Source organism: Lonchura striata, chromosome 13, assembly GCF_050655825.1.
Source record: "Lonchura striata isolate lonStrDom1 chromosome 13, ASM5065582v1, whole genome shotgun sequence".
Lineage (NCBI taxonomy): Eukaryota > Metazoa > Chordata > Aves > Passeriformes > Estrildidae > Lonchura > Lonchura striata.
In genome coordinates this window covers 7,442,310-7,456,549 of record NC_140715.1, presented here as the reverse complement: position 1 = coordinate 7,456,549, position 14,240 = coordinate 7,442,310, and the positions used below count along the sequence as shown (strand labels likewise).

The 14,240-nt window shown below is 36.5% G+C and overlaps 1 protein-coding gene across 4 annotated transcripts in view; it reads left to right on the top strand.

Annotated features, from left to right (window-relative positions):
* Positions 1 to 14,240, top strand: part of TENM2 (teneurin transmembrane protein 2) — a 1,518,527-nt gene that overhangs the window by 796,902 nt on the left and 707,385 nt on the right. The window lies entirely within an intron of this gene.

Below are 14,240 nucleotides of genomic sequence, written 5' to 3'. Positions count from 1 at the left end.
AAAGAAGTATGAAATCATGATTTGAATACTATGGATTTATTTCCTTTTAGTTGTTTGAGATATGGGTGTTCACATTTCCAATTCATTCTTCACAACCATGAAAACAAAACAACTTCTGTTTCTGTCGGGCAAGTTTCAATCTTGCACAGCTGTTGTGTAGGAGAGTCTAAGAAATAAAACCACCCATTTTGTGAACTTGCAATACCCTCGTGTGGAACACAAAACAGGTTCTGTCCTGCACTAGGCTGTGGATTTTGTTTGGTTTACAAAATTAACAAGATAAGCAGATTTGTGTCTTGAGTAAATTTATACATTAATTCTAAACTTACCTCTTGTTTAGGTCAGTACTGCATGAGAGTTTCTTGATTTTTTTTTTAATTTTTATTATTTTTTACTCAAAAATTAAGCACAAAGCTACTTCTTTATTATCTGTGGGGTTTATATTCAGCTCAGAAATTCAAGTATTATTATAAATGAAATGAAGAAAAATTAGATTTACTATCTTAAATACCACATTATTCAGATTATTTGCATAACATATTTAAATAAACCCTGAATATTTAAAATAATTTAACCATATTTCTTTTTTGATTGGTCTATAAAGAAATAATTTATAATTGAGATACTTAGTTTAAATATCTAACCTCTAAAAATCAATTTAAAGTCAGTTTATATTGTTTGCTGTTGGGATTTTTGACGATTGGTAGGATTTTAGCATCCTTGATAACTATTCAAAAGAAGTCTTCCCATTTTAACCTGCTAAATTTTAGGCACAATTCTACATATGCTTCTATTTCTCTGTATTCTGTTGTGGAATAAAGCAGCAAACCACAAAACAGAAGCTGCATTTCTCCAATAATTTTAACTTCATTATAGGTTTCTTCCACAGTTTTCCTGTAAAAAGTCATAATAGTGCAAGTATATAACTTAGAGCCATAAAATTTTGCTTTCCTTTGCAAGTTTCAGATTATCAAAGCAAGGATATGAGGGACTGAGTATATGCAGTGTGGTCACTACCCATAAGATGTGGGAAAATTCCTTCATTTGTTAGTCAGTGCACAATTTGAGGGAAATTGGTGAATCATGTCCACTAGCAATTAAGAGATTTAGAATCTTTAGCTGTCTTCATCAAACGATCAGTCTTATAATGAAGCAGATACATGATATCCAAAAAAAAATCAGCAGTAATCAAGCTGACAATTTTTTTTTTTTAATATATTTTCAATTATTGGTTTGGTTAAGGTTTTTTTATGAGGTAGGAATATTCTACAGTGTAAATATAAATATGTAGATAAAATTATGCTGAACAATGAGGAACAGTATCTCTCATGTCACTGTAATGAAAGCAACAATAAATTCTACTTGCCCCTTCTGACTGGCTGTAATTACAGCATTGGCTGCAATTCATTTGAAGAAAATTGTTTTGGGTGTTTTACCAACATAAATTATGGTAAAAATATTTATGAAACTACTTAAGCAGCTTGTCAAAAATGTGCCTCCTCTGATAAGGAGAAAAAAAAGAAAAAAACACCATTACGTAGTTCACATGGTGATTTTTAGGCTCTTCCTCTTCAGCATCCCTGTTCAAGGAATTAAAAAAAAAAAAGAAAGATTATTTATTGCCTTGTTTATCTCGTCAAAAGATTATCTTAGTAAAATTTCATAATGAACACAGGAAAGTTCATTGGGGAAAATGGAAACTCATACAACTGAGAGGAAATGACTGTGGAGTAACAGCACGGAGAGACCTTGAGGCAAAAGTGGGATAACAAATGAGATGTTAATCTGCACTGAGATAGCTGAGAAGTGGTCAGTGCTGCCATAAGCAGCCCTTATAAAATGTTCTCAGTTTGGAGCAGGGGAAAAACCCTTTCAGCACAAGCTCATGAAAGAATAAACTCAAGATACCACATTACAGATAAGTCTGATCAATTATAATCTGCTTAGAGGGAAGCACGGTAGATAAGGGAGCTAGAATCAGATTTAGGGAACAACAGTGCTGGGGAAATAGCAGCTTCATTTGGCATTTTAGGGGATGTATTGTTCATCTACTCAACTAGCCTGCAATAAAACAAGCTTTGTTATTACAGCATGAAGATGCTGAAGGCCACAATTTCCTAAACTTTGCAGGCAGACAGTTTCATTGAGATGTATAAGGTGAGCTGCATGGTATATTCCATTTTCATACAGTGCCCTCAGAGTGCAGTTACATGCACAGGTATCTTCAGAGTTTTCCTTTGGTGTTTTGAAAGGCACTACACATATATTTTGAATATCTGGGCATTTTAGCTGGTTTTCTTCAGAAGAAAGTAAGTGGAAACCACAATGAAGGCAGCTTAGATCTCACATACACACATATATTTGACATACCTTCATGCAAATTAAACAAATGATGCCTACATCATTAATGATTCCTACATTCAATATGTATTTTATGACCTTGTTGGAAATCAAATTTTTTCAAAGTGTCAGGGAACTATATCCCCCAAAGTAACAGGCACAACCAAACTTTTAAACTTGAATCCATTAAAAAACTGTAATTACATCAGTGAGAGTATTTTGAATCGCCTAATAAAATTTTAAAATAAAAGGGCAACAGGCATAGTTGTTACCCAGAAAATAAAATATTTCTATAATCTTTTATCAGCAATCTCTTGAAGGTAACATTGATTTTTCCATGCTATTAACAAGAAGATTTAATCTCTTGGCACCATCTCTAGTAACCTCCTGGGCATTTCATCAAGCAATAGATATAAAAGTGAAGCTATTTGACTCAGTTTGTCATGTCCCACGTTTGACATACTCTTTGAGTTGCCTAGTGCTGTTTTATTAATTATGTTCATTGTAATCCAGCAGTAGCAAACAGAAAGCACGTTCAGCTTCAGCTGGAGTAAATGAAACAGCTTCAGCCATTATGTAAATGAAAACATAACATTAAAAATGTTCAGGAAACATTAAAAATGTAGCTGTCAATTCAACTTCTGCTCATCACAGAAAAATGCAGACTAATGAAACTGAGAGAAATGATGACCTATACGAGCATCTCCCTTTTAAAAATCATCCAGAAAAGCTCCCACTCAGTAATTTCAGGAGTGATTAAAAGAAGTATGTACAGTTCAGCAGAAATTAAGGTGGTGGTAGAATTGTTTGGATAATTGGTTATGTTAGATATGACGAGACTGGCTGTAGAAGAGACTGTAAGCATGAACCATACCACTGATTTTTTTATCAATCAATGCTCCTGAAAAGCAAAAGGAAATAAAAATCTTAAGAAGAATAAAGTATGAAAAGCCCCATTATATTATGTGAAAATATATTCTTGTATAAAACTTGTCATACAAGAAGCAAAAGGGTACAGGTTTCTTTTCTCTGTTTGCTGAAGTGATGTGCAAAGCTGTTAGATTAACCAGTAAACAGAACAGTTTATAGAAATCCTTACAGACATAGGTGTTTCTTACAAAAATACTTGTTCAAAGTAAGCTTGTTATATAAAACAAAACTCCTTAGGAACAGAGGGACTGTTTGTCAGGCTTTGTCAGAAAAGGACCAAGATAGCAAATAAGCTGTGTTCACAACATTCTTACAGGAACATGCTTTGTCTAGAGTTTGAATTTACACTTTTTAAAAATGTGAATTCCGAAAGTATGGAAGAAAAGGTGGCAGCAAACACTGAAAATAAAGATCCAAATATTATCTAATAGTTTTAGATTGTATCTTTCACACTGAAATGTGTTGAATAGGTTGTAAAACTCATTCTGAACTTTCTTCTTTCACCTAGTGTTTTTCTGTCCCTGGTGTGTTTCATTGACTTTTTTTCAATATTAATCATAGCCAAAGCAAAAAAGACAGATTATATTTCAGAACTCCTCCCTCTTCTTCCTCATCCCTTTCAAAAAGAAAATTCTTTTTCAGATCTGCAAGCCAGTTTGGGACTTGTCTTTTTGCCTATTATGTTAAAATTTCTCAGTACCTCCCTCAATGGGATGTCTAACTGATTTGTTTCATCTTCACTGACATAATCTGTAATGATGCACCATCCTGTGCCTTGGTTTCTCTTCAGTCTCTAATAAAGACAACAAATAACTTGTATGATCTGTCAATCTTTTAATATTATCGAAATTATTCAGATCTTAAACTGTGTGATAGCAAGCCTAGCCTCAGTTCTGTGTTGGGCATGTAATTTTTTTCCCCCTTGAACCTACCCCATGTTCCTGCATGAAACTTTAAGTTAGTTTTTTGGTTCCTGAAGGTCTGTCTGTTATCTTATCTTTTTGAGACCCTTGGTATAAAGGACAGCTTCTTTTTGAATCTTTGGACAATACCACCCAGATTTTATGTAGACAAACAATTGAGTAACAATTCCAGTCTCAGCAGCTCTGGTGCCATGCCAGTTTAAGACAGAGATGTGAAGAAGGACATTGTGTCCTTATGGAAATGTTCTCTGTTCTGCACAGAAGTTTTTTGGGATAGCAAATCATGTCCTGTGCATCAACTTTTTATTTCTCATTTCTATGCCACTGCAGTGGAACTTAGCTGTTTTCAGTGTAGCTATTAAGCCATTTCCCCATTTTTTGGAAAAAAAAAAAATAGAGCAACCCAAACTGATCATTTGCACATTTGTCAAAATGATTTAAAATTGATGCAGATTGAAATTGGATAAGTCAGTTTCAGAATTTCCAAGGAAAGCAAAGGAATGCCAGCAGATTGCATCTAAGTCATCCAGGAAACCTGCCTTTATCTAGCAGTTTGAGGGATTATGAGGGAAAAAATCTCAAATTCAACACCCTTTTGTCCCATTCCATTGATTCAGAGATGCTCAAGTTAGTAACTTCACTTTCTGATAGTTTTCAGCTATTGTATCCATTTGGATTACTTTTTGGAAGAGGCAAGGATGGGATGGGAAGGCTGACACAGGTGAGGTTTGGGTTCTGCCTGTTGAGGAGCCAGTCTGAGTGTGGGACCAACAATCCTTCCCACCCTCCTTTCTTTGAGGGATGTGCATGCACACACTCCCTGTCATCTTCCACACCAAGCCCAAGGGGTCTTAAACATTATTTTAGGTAACATACTAAGCATTTAATTTTCTTTAGAAGAACCCAATTATGCTAGAAATTAATAATTAAAAATTATAAATAGAATAAAGAAGAAAACATGAATATTATATCCTACGGCGACGTTTTTCAGCATGATGTGTGGGGAATTAGGTGCAAAAATCCCATTTATGTTAATGGATCTTGCATGTCTAGTTCCTCATATAGTACAGTGCAAATTTACCCCCTGGTGTCTTTGATGGTACAGAGGACCAGCACAGAGGGGGAGAAGAGTGATTTATTTGATGATCTGTCAATCATAATGGCAACCACAGAAAATTGCAAAGCTGATTTTAACCTCTCTAGAAACAGCTAGTTAGACCATATGCTTTTTTTCTCTTGCCAGATGTCATCATTCATCAATTTCTCATTAAGAAAATGGCACTCAAAAAAAAAAAAAAATAGGGGGTATAGCTTTGTCTTTTTTTTTTTTTTCATGTCCATAAAATCAAACTGTAAATCCAGGATGAGGTAACCTGTTTCAGAAACAGAAGTGCTCAAGTACTCTATGCCCTGTAAGTTTTGCAACTACAGTGCTTAAACCTGTAATGTAGTTTATTAAAAAGGTTTTATATATTTAAAATATTTCCAAAGTCAGAGACCATTACAAAAATATGTTTAGTCTGATGACCCTTAATTCTGCTGACTAATCTAGATATTCAGGGATACTATGAAGTTTATATTTTCTTTCTTTGTCAGTGGCTTGGAGGTCACAGATATCTACTTGAACTTATTCAACACATGTGGATAATAGGGGTCTCCTCTGCCTGCTGTTCTGTGTTTGTTATTTTAAAATTAACCAACCAATAAACAAAAGCCACTGACAGGTATGAAAGACGTTAATAGCAAAATAAGGCATTATTTGTTCTTATTTTCTCAAAGGCTATTAAGAGTCAGTGTACACAGAAAGCTTTATATCTAAGTGGTCATTTTTACTTCTACACTGGTTAAATTTAAATATAGGTAATAGGGCTTTTTCCTCCCTCTCTCTCTGTTTTTAAATATTTTTTTTCTTCCCAAATATGTGCTTAAAGCATCCTGGAGAACCACAGGGCATTATTCATCATTTTCCAAATACAACATACCCTCACTTCTAAATAACACCAACATGTTTAAATGTTTGGTAGACTGCCATTAAACAGCTGTTTTGTTATTAATATTTTATTGCCCTACGTTTTCCAAGATATTTTGACACTTGCTATTATTTCAAATGCAGCTTTTCTTGGAGTTTTTAATGGTTTGTGTATATCTCTAGACAGTTTCAAGATCTTGAAGCTGTCATAACATGTTAAGTAGGCAAATCAGCTAACACAGTAGTTTCAAGAAAGATAATTTTCTTTGCATAACTTCAATCTGCATCATTTTGCATGACTTATTAACAGGAGCTGACTCATTGACAAACAAGGCATATAGCTTATGGAATTGAGAATGGTTCAGAGAGAATGTCTTCAAAAAAGCTAAGCAATTATCAAAATTCTGAATTTTCTCTTGCTGATAGACAGTTCAGAATGTGTAGAAGCTGCTTGTGGTTAAGATTTCATTGGAAAGCTTTCCATGAGGATATTGCAGTTTTGATATATATAAAATGTTTATCTATACAACTGTCAGCCCTTTATGCATGCAACCTGAGTACTTGAAATTTAAATTTCTGAAGGCCATATATGGGACTGTAGTTGCTTCAACATTTTAGTTTTCTGTTTTTTTTTTTTTCTTCATTTACTCCCTCCATTCCTGGAATAAAGAAGCAGTGCAGGTCAGAGTAATGATGAAAATAGAGAGTTGTGACTGTTTCTTCTTATAACCAGATCCTGTGCATGTGGTCAAAACCATCATTATGATGCATTTGGATTAACTTGTGCCCTTCTGCTTCACACCCTTCCCAGGCTGAGAGAGGATTCCCACCCTGTCAGAGCTTCAGGCTGAGTCTCTTCCCAAGACTCAAAGGCTGATTGCTCTGACTGTGTGTGGTGATTTGGTTTCTGATATGAACTGCTATCACAAAGCAGAACGCCAAATTCTGTTTGTGTAGGAGCTTGTGTTAGACAAAACATCTGTCCTGGAGGTGAAAGGATTAATGTTTTATCTAGTGAAGCAGGCCTCAGTCTTACCTTTTTTTATAAAATGAATCACAAAGCCAGTAAAGACTGAATAGTGTTTTCACTTCTTGTGCTTTATAGCAAAAGTTAGCAAGAACTATTGCAGTTCTTTTCTGTCTGGTTGTTTGTCAGGTGCTGTGATAGCGACTTCAGAAGAGTAACTGACTCTTCTCTCCACTCCAGCAGATGGTGGCTGGTTTGAAGCTTCATACGAAGCTTTAGGAGCAACAATCCTAAATCTGTGTTTGCGAGTTTTCATGAAAAGCAAAGAAAAAGCTGCCTGCATCCTTTGAATACAATTATGAAGGTAGAAGTTGGTGCTAAGTATTGGTCCTTTTTCAAGTAAAAGTCTGTATTCATTTCAAAGAAAATAGGCAGAAGTAAAGTCTTGAAGATTGGATTTTTAACAAATAAAGATTTTGATATTTAAATCTTTCTAACTGTCATTTTGCTTAGTAGAAAGGAAGCAGCCCTTCCCATCAAATAAGATTTATCAGGAGGACTGAAGTTTAGAAATACAAATGGATACATTTGACTTTTTAAATATTTGACGAGCTAACATGACTTAAACTACCTACATGATGACTTTGACTAAAGAGAGGTTATCTCTTTTATGCGTGTGCATTACAAGAACACAGAGGTCCCACTTTTTCCCTGTGCACTGCCTCAGTGACACAAAAACCAGCCTTTTGGATGTTGAGCAATTGAAGGGATTTTGTTATGAAAGTTTTATATAACAAGCTTACTTTGAACAAGTATTTTTGTAAGAAACACCTATGTCTGTAAGGATTTCTATAAACTGTTCTGCTTACTGGTTAATCTAACAGCTTTGCACATCACTACAGCAAACAGAGAAAGGAAACCTGTACCCTTTTGCTTCTTGTATGACAAGTTTTATACAAGAATATATTTTCACATAATATAATGGGGCTTTTCATACTTTATTCTTCTTAAGATTTTTATTTCCTTTTGCTTTTCAGGAGCATTGATTGATAAAAAAAATCAGTGGTATGGTTCATGCTTACAGTCTCTTCTACAGCCAGTCTCGTCATATCTAACATAACCAATTATCCAAACAATTCTACCACCACCTTAATTTCTGCTGAACTGTACATACTTCTTTTAACCACTCCTGAAATTACTGAGTGGAAGCTTTTCTGGATAATTTTTAAAAGGGAGATGCTCATATAGGTCAACATTTCTCTCAGTTTCATTAGTCTGCATTTTTCTGTGATGAGGAGAAGTTGAATTGACAGCTACATTTTTAATGTTATGTTTTCATTTACATAATGGGAATGGTAAAACTGGGAAAACTCTGATGTGAACACCCAGAGCCACACCTGAGCTTCTGAGTGTCTGCAGCAGCAGCTGGGTCCGAGGCCCTCAGTGGCAGCATCCCATTGCTCCTCTGGTCCAGCTGCTGCAGGGGTGGCCCTGTGCTGACCAGGCAGTGACCACGAGCCTGGAGGATGTGTTGGCTTACTGGGGTTTTGATTTAGGATATGATGGACTGTTGTGTTCTGTAGTGTGATTGTTACCATGCCGTTTGTCTTTAAAAACTGTTTGGCTTTTATTTTGTGCCCCTGCATTTTTGTTATAATCTGTATTATCGGTGAGTAGGATATCTGTTGATTTTTTTGATCCTTGAGCATTTTAAGAATTTAATCATTATTAAATGGAGTAGGCAAGAAGAGAGGAAAGGAGAAGCAGCACAGTTTACTTGTTAGGCTCATTTAGAAACCTTTACAGAGCTTTTAATAATCCAGTTAATAATCCACATGCCACATAGCATGCTGGCTCAGTGCAGTAATTATGCAGTAATTGTTAGCCCCCTTGTTCCTAAAGCATTCACCTTAGCAGTGATGTTGAGGTCACTGCTTCATTCTGGTGTTGAGAGATAAGCATCTAAATTTTGATTTATTTCTCTTTTGTTCTTATAATTTGGGAAAAACCCCTCAAGTTTCTGATGGCTGTCATCAGACCAATTCAAGTTCTGTAGCTTTCTTCCTGAATACAGGGACAGAGAAGACTCCAGTTAGTAATTTTTCTTCTTTTTCAGATGTTTATATGAATAGAAAAGTCATCTGAATATGATTTTGTGAAATTTATAAATCAACTGCTTCTTTAAAACAATTTCTGAAAATTGGGAGGGGTAACAAAAACGAGCAGCAGCGTTCTCTTTTCTTTTCCTGGAATTAGATGTAGAGCAGATGAGCATCTCACAGATAGATATGCAGCAGTCTATAGAATAAAGATCAGTAGTCCTATGTAATTTTGGTGTCCTATTCATTCCACCTCCTTGCCATACCCCACACCTAGAAATGCAGTCTCTACACAGAGATTAAAGCAGAATCAATACAAAGCAAATAGAATGCCCATTTTCATCTTTTATCCCAACTCTTTTCCATTCTGCACTAATTTCAATTAATCATTTCTGAAATCACTCCTGAAATTATGTTCGTGAAAGCAAGAGAAAATTTTTCTCTCATATTATTTTCTGAAGCCCATTGTTCTGGGGATGTGGAAGATTCAAAATGCTATAAAGGAAAATACCACACCACAAGTTGTACACAGGTGTAGTAACCTTGATTGATTTTTTTTTTTTAATTCATTTTAGCTAGAGATACAGGGACCTGGAGCATAAGGATTACTTGATATTCTACCATCAGTTACTTTTGAGAAACTTTGAACAGACATATCTATTCTTGCTATCCATTTAGATTGTTTTATGGTATGAATTATTTTTGACTGGAGATTTGGGGTTTAAAAAGTCCTTTAATGTGAGAAATCCATATGCCAAGGGTGATGAAGCATTCTATTCTAATAAATAATGAAGACATTTCTGTGGCTTGTTTACAGAGTAGTAGATGCCCATTCACACTGGACATTTTAATGAGGGTCATGATCACCAGAAGTGTTCCAAGCACTTATGAAGTGTTTGTTAGCTGCGGTCAAGAGCAATTCATTTCCTCCTGTGTCAGCAGTGGTTTAATTCTTCTAAGGAGGGGAGAGAAAAACACTGGAAATATTTACTATTTTCAATTGCCCTCTGCAGCTGAGTCACTCATAGATCAGAGATGGGACAGTATAAATATGAGTCACTGACTCAGAGCTGTGCTTTGCTGCCCAGCACTGGAGGAACTGGATTGACATAAAAACAGACCAAAATGGGAAACAACAAAGGAACCTGGAGACACAAGGGCCTGTCACCGGGCCATGGTTTGGGACACTTTCTGAGCACATCAGCTTCAGCCATTGCTTTAGTGCCATTAACTGCTTCAATCTTCTCTTTCTGTGATGAGGATCAAGCCCCTGTGGCTGTGACCTGTCCCTGGTGTTCTCTGCTGCCAGGTCTGTCCCCTGCTGCCAGGATTGTCCCCTGCTGCCAGGACTGTCCCCTGCTGCCAGGACTGTCCCCTGCTGCCAGGACTGTCCCCTGCTGCCAGGATTGTCCCCTGCTGCCAGGACTGCGGCTCCCCTGTGGGCAGGGGGACTGTCTCAAAGGTTGGCTCCAGATCCCAGCTCAGACCAGCTTAGATTAAGTGATTCATGAGATGCCCAGGCCTGGAACAGTCCTGCCATACTTTTTTTCTGCCTTTAAACTGTGTTTTCACCTTTTCTGTATAGTGCCAGTCTAGTGTGAGGACGCAGAGAGAATTGAGGGTGTGGGTATAATGAAAAATGCTGGGAAGAGAGGCTGTGTGATGAGGATGATGAGCTAGATCACTGTGTGTTTGTAAAAGCACAGAAGTAGCCCAAGGGAAGGGCACAGGCAGTGAGGGAGGGTGTTCTGGTGGAAGCCTTGCTTAAATTGACCAAAACCACAGTGCAATCTCATGCTCAGCATGCCAGTTCTCATATGCATCAGCACCATTCTTCCTTGGAGGCTCAAGGGTAATGCAAGGACAGAGCTGAGGTTTGCCCCTTAAGGAGCCAAATATCATTTCACACTGTCCAGTGCTTAATGCCCACCTGCAGATGAACATTTCCCATAAAGGGCCCAGCAATGAGCTGCAATCCCAGCCTTGTATATAGTGAGTGCATTGCTGAGAGAAGCAAAGCTGCTACGGACAGAGAGCACGAATGCCCTGAGAAAATGAATCCCAGGCTAGACTGTAAGCTACAAGAATAAACCAGCAAAGCTGATTTGGGTGAATGTAATAAATAAATAAATAAATAAATAAATCTTCATTTCTAATTTGCATGAAGGATTAACAAAAAAAAAAAAGCCAACAAACAACAACAAACTTAGAAAACATGAGGCATAGATGCAATTTTATATCTTGGGATTATAAAATAAAATACACAGTGGATATTCATCTAAAATTTTTCTTGTATAAGGTTTTTCAGTGCTGTAATCCTGTCCAACCCACATAATCTTAACTTTGGAAATACCATATTCACAGGACTAAGATATGCAGGTTAGTATTCAGATCTCTTATATACGTTCCAATAATGCATTTATTTGAGAATACAGCAAAGTCCTCTTTTCTTTTTCTTTTTTCCCTCGTTTTTTTTTTGTTTTTTTTTTTTATTTTTTTTAAACAAAGCATGCAAACAGACTTTGCAGGACTCTAGGGACGTGTGATACAAATGAAAATGTAGATTTAAATGTCCCTGCACTGCAAGAGACATACTGTTCTTTTCAAGTCTCTATGTGGATTTATCTTTGAAGGACAATATGAAAAATTTTATTTTTTAATGCTTTATTTTCATCCTAAATTAACTACTTCTTCTCTAACTCCTCTTGACTATTGAATGAACCCAAGAGTAAAACGCAGATTCTGTCTTAATCTCATTTTGCATAATACATTTGCACATTGTGAGTCATGGTACCCAGAAGGAAAGATGCAGTGTTTAATTATATAATTCTAGAATTCTTTCTGCTAACTTTAATATTTTGAGTCTATTCATTTGTAGCATGTTAAAGCCATCTTTTGAGATATGTGTTGATTAATGGGTACTTTCACTTTGAAGAATACTGGTGTTAAGTCTTTGTGGTCTTTAAAAAATGCTGTGCAATTTTTATTTATTTGTGTTGCAGCCAGATAGCACAAATGACAACAAATATACATGTGTGTGTGTTTTAAACAAAATTCTGCCTGCATATGCATATTTGTTATGCATGACATCTCTGTGGCAGGCAAGATTTCTTAATACAGATATGCTAGATCTTTGGTTTAATCAGATTTTGAACAAGCACAAGAAAGTCTGAAGTTGTGTGAATTCTTCTCTTTGAAATTGCCAATATTTGAGAATATCCAGAGCGGGTTAAGTGCCTTCACAGCAATGTTTGGCAGCAGGAGGTGCAGAATGGTGCTGGGGCTGTGTCTGGGGCCTCACGTGCCCCTGTTGGGCAGCCCAAATGCAGAGGCTGATGTGCCTGATGTGGTCCAGGACAGATTGCTGAGATGGGTGGTGGCACTCCAGTGCAGTTAACACTGCAGCTGAAAAAGCTGACTCTGTAAAAGGGTAAGAACTTGCCCAGAATGGTCAGGGAATGTCTGTTTAAATGTGTTTCTTACAGACATTGAAACTGAGAAATCTAAATTTTGTTCCGTTCCTTGGTGCATTTGGTGAGTGTTCTCTATATTAAGGTTGCATACAGTTTTGAACAACTCTAGCTGCTCTGAAGGAGTAGCTCTGAAACACTTTGCTGAATGGAATCCTTTGTGTCTGGGGTTCTCTCATACAAGGGGGAGTGTGTGTGTGTGTAAAATTAAAAAGAATTATTTGGCACGGTATGCTGCATTTCAATTTAGCAAGGATCTAAAGAGTTTCTGTAGTCTGATTTATTGTAGAGGCTCTAAAAAACGACGTTTATATTGTCCTGAGCTATTTCAATGGTGTTGCTGGCATGACACTATAATCCAAAGGACAGAATATCAATCAAGCTAGGATGTACAGGAATGTAAACAAGCTTTAGAAAAAGCATCCAACAGTTTGTTAAATAGACCACAACAAAACAAGTCCATTATCATTGCAAAAATAGCTCTGAACTTAGTATGTCTAATTATCTGAATAGCTTGGAAAAAACATAATTAATCCATCAGCAGTATAGGGTATTCTAATTCTGATACTGAATGGTGAGTTTTGTGATTATGCATATTTTTGTCAATATATTGACATCTCCTAAAGATGAATAAACATAACATTTTTAATTTTTTTTTTTTCTCCTTATGTTATTCTTATTCTGGAAGAGTTTAGGAATGTAGTCCAAATCCCAGGATGCTTTTTGTTTTATTAATATCAACTGTTCTTTTTACTTAATATTGAGGAAAGATTTTTCTTTTCATTAATCTACTGTTGTTACCATTTTGGGAAGCCACCTCAGTTTGTTTTATTGTCTCACCTATCACACCTTTGTGTTGCATGCTTCAAAGTAATATATTTTATTTACATGTCAGTCATGCTGAGTGAGCCCACAGATGCTGCAGTGATTTGTGCAGGGCTGCCCAGGATGCTGCTGGTTTCTGTGGAGTGTGGGTTGTGGGATAAGGAGTTGTCTGTGCTCCTTTGCAGAATCAGGGGGATTGTGCAGCATTGACCCTGTGGCTGGTTCATCCAGTTCTGAGGTCTCTGGGCATTTGCAGGGGGAGCAGGTGATGAAGCTCCTGGGTCACTGTGGCAGCTGCAGCAGGGGCTGGCAGGGTCAGTTCAGCTCTCTCTGAGAAGGTGCAGTGTCTTGTCAGACAGTTTATAAGGTTTTTAGAAGTTGAAATTGTTCCTTGGATTTATATATACACACCCATTAAGCCTCTTTGTAAGTGCTTTTAAATCTGGTTGGTATTTCAGGTGGTTCATTTTCTCCCATTTGCTCCTTCTGTTTGCTGCCTTTTCATACAGATAGTACTGAAACATGCTCATCTCTTTAAACATAAACAAATGTCTTTGGAGTTTGCAAATCAAATAATATTGGGGAAGAAATCAATATTTATGTTTCTCCAAGTTACAAAATATGTCAGTCAAACCAATGCTGGAAACTTTCAAGTGCTTTCTTCTATTTCTGTTTTATTCTAGACCACTTACTTTGTCTCTACCATACCTGCTATTG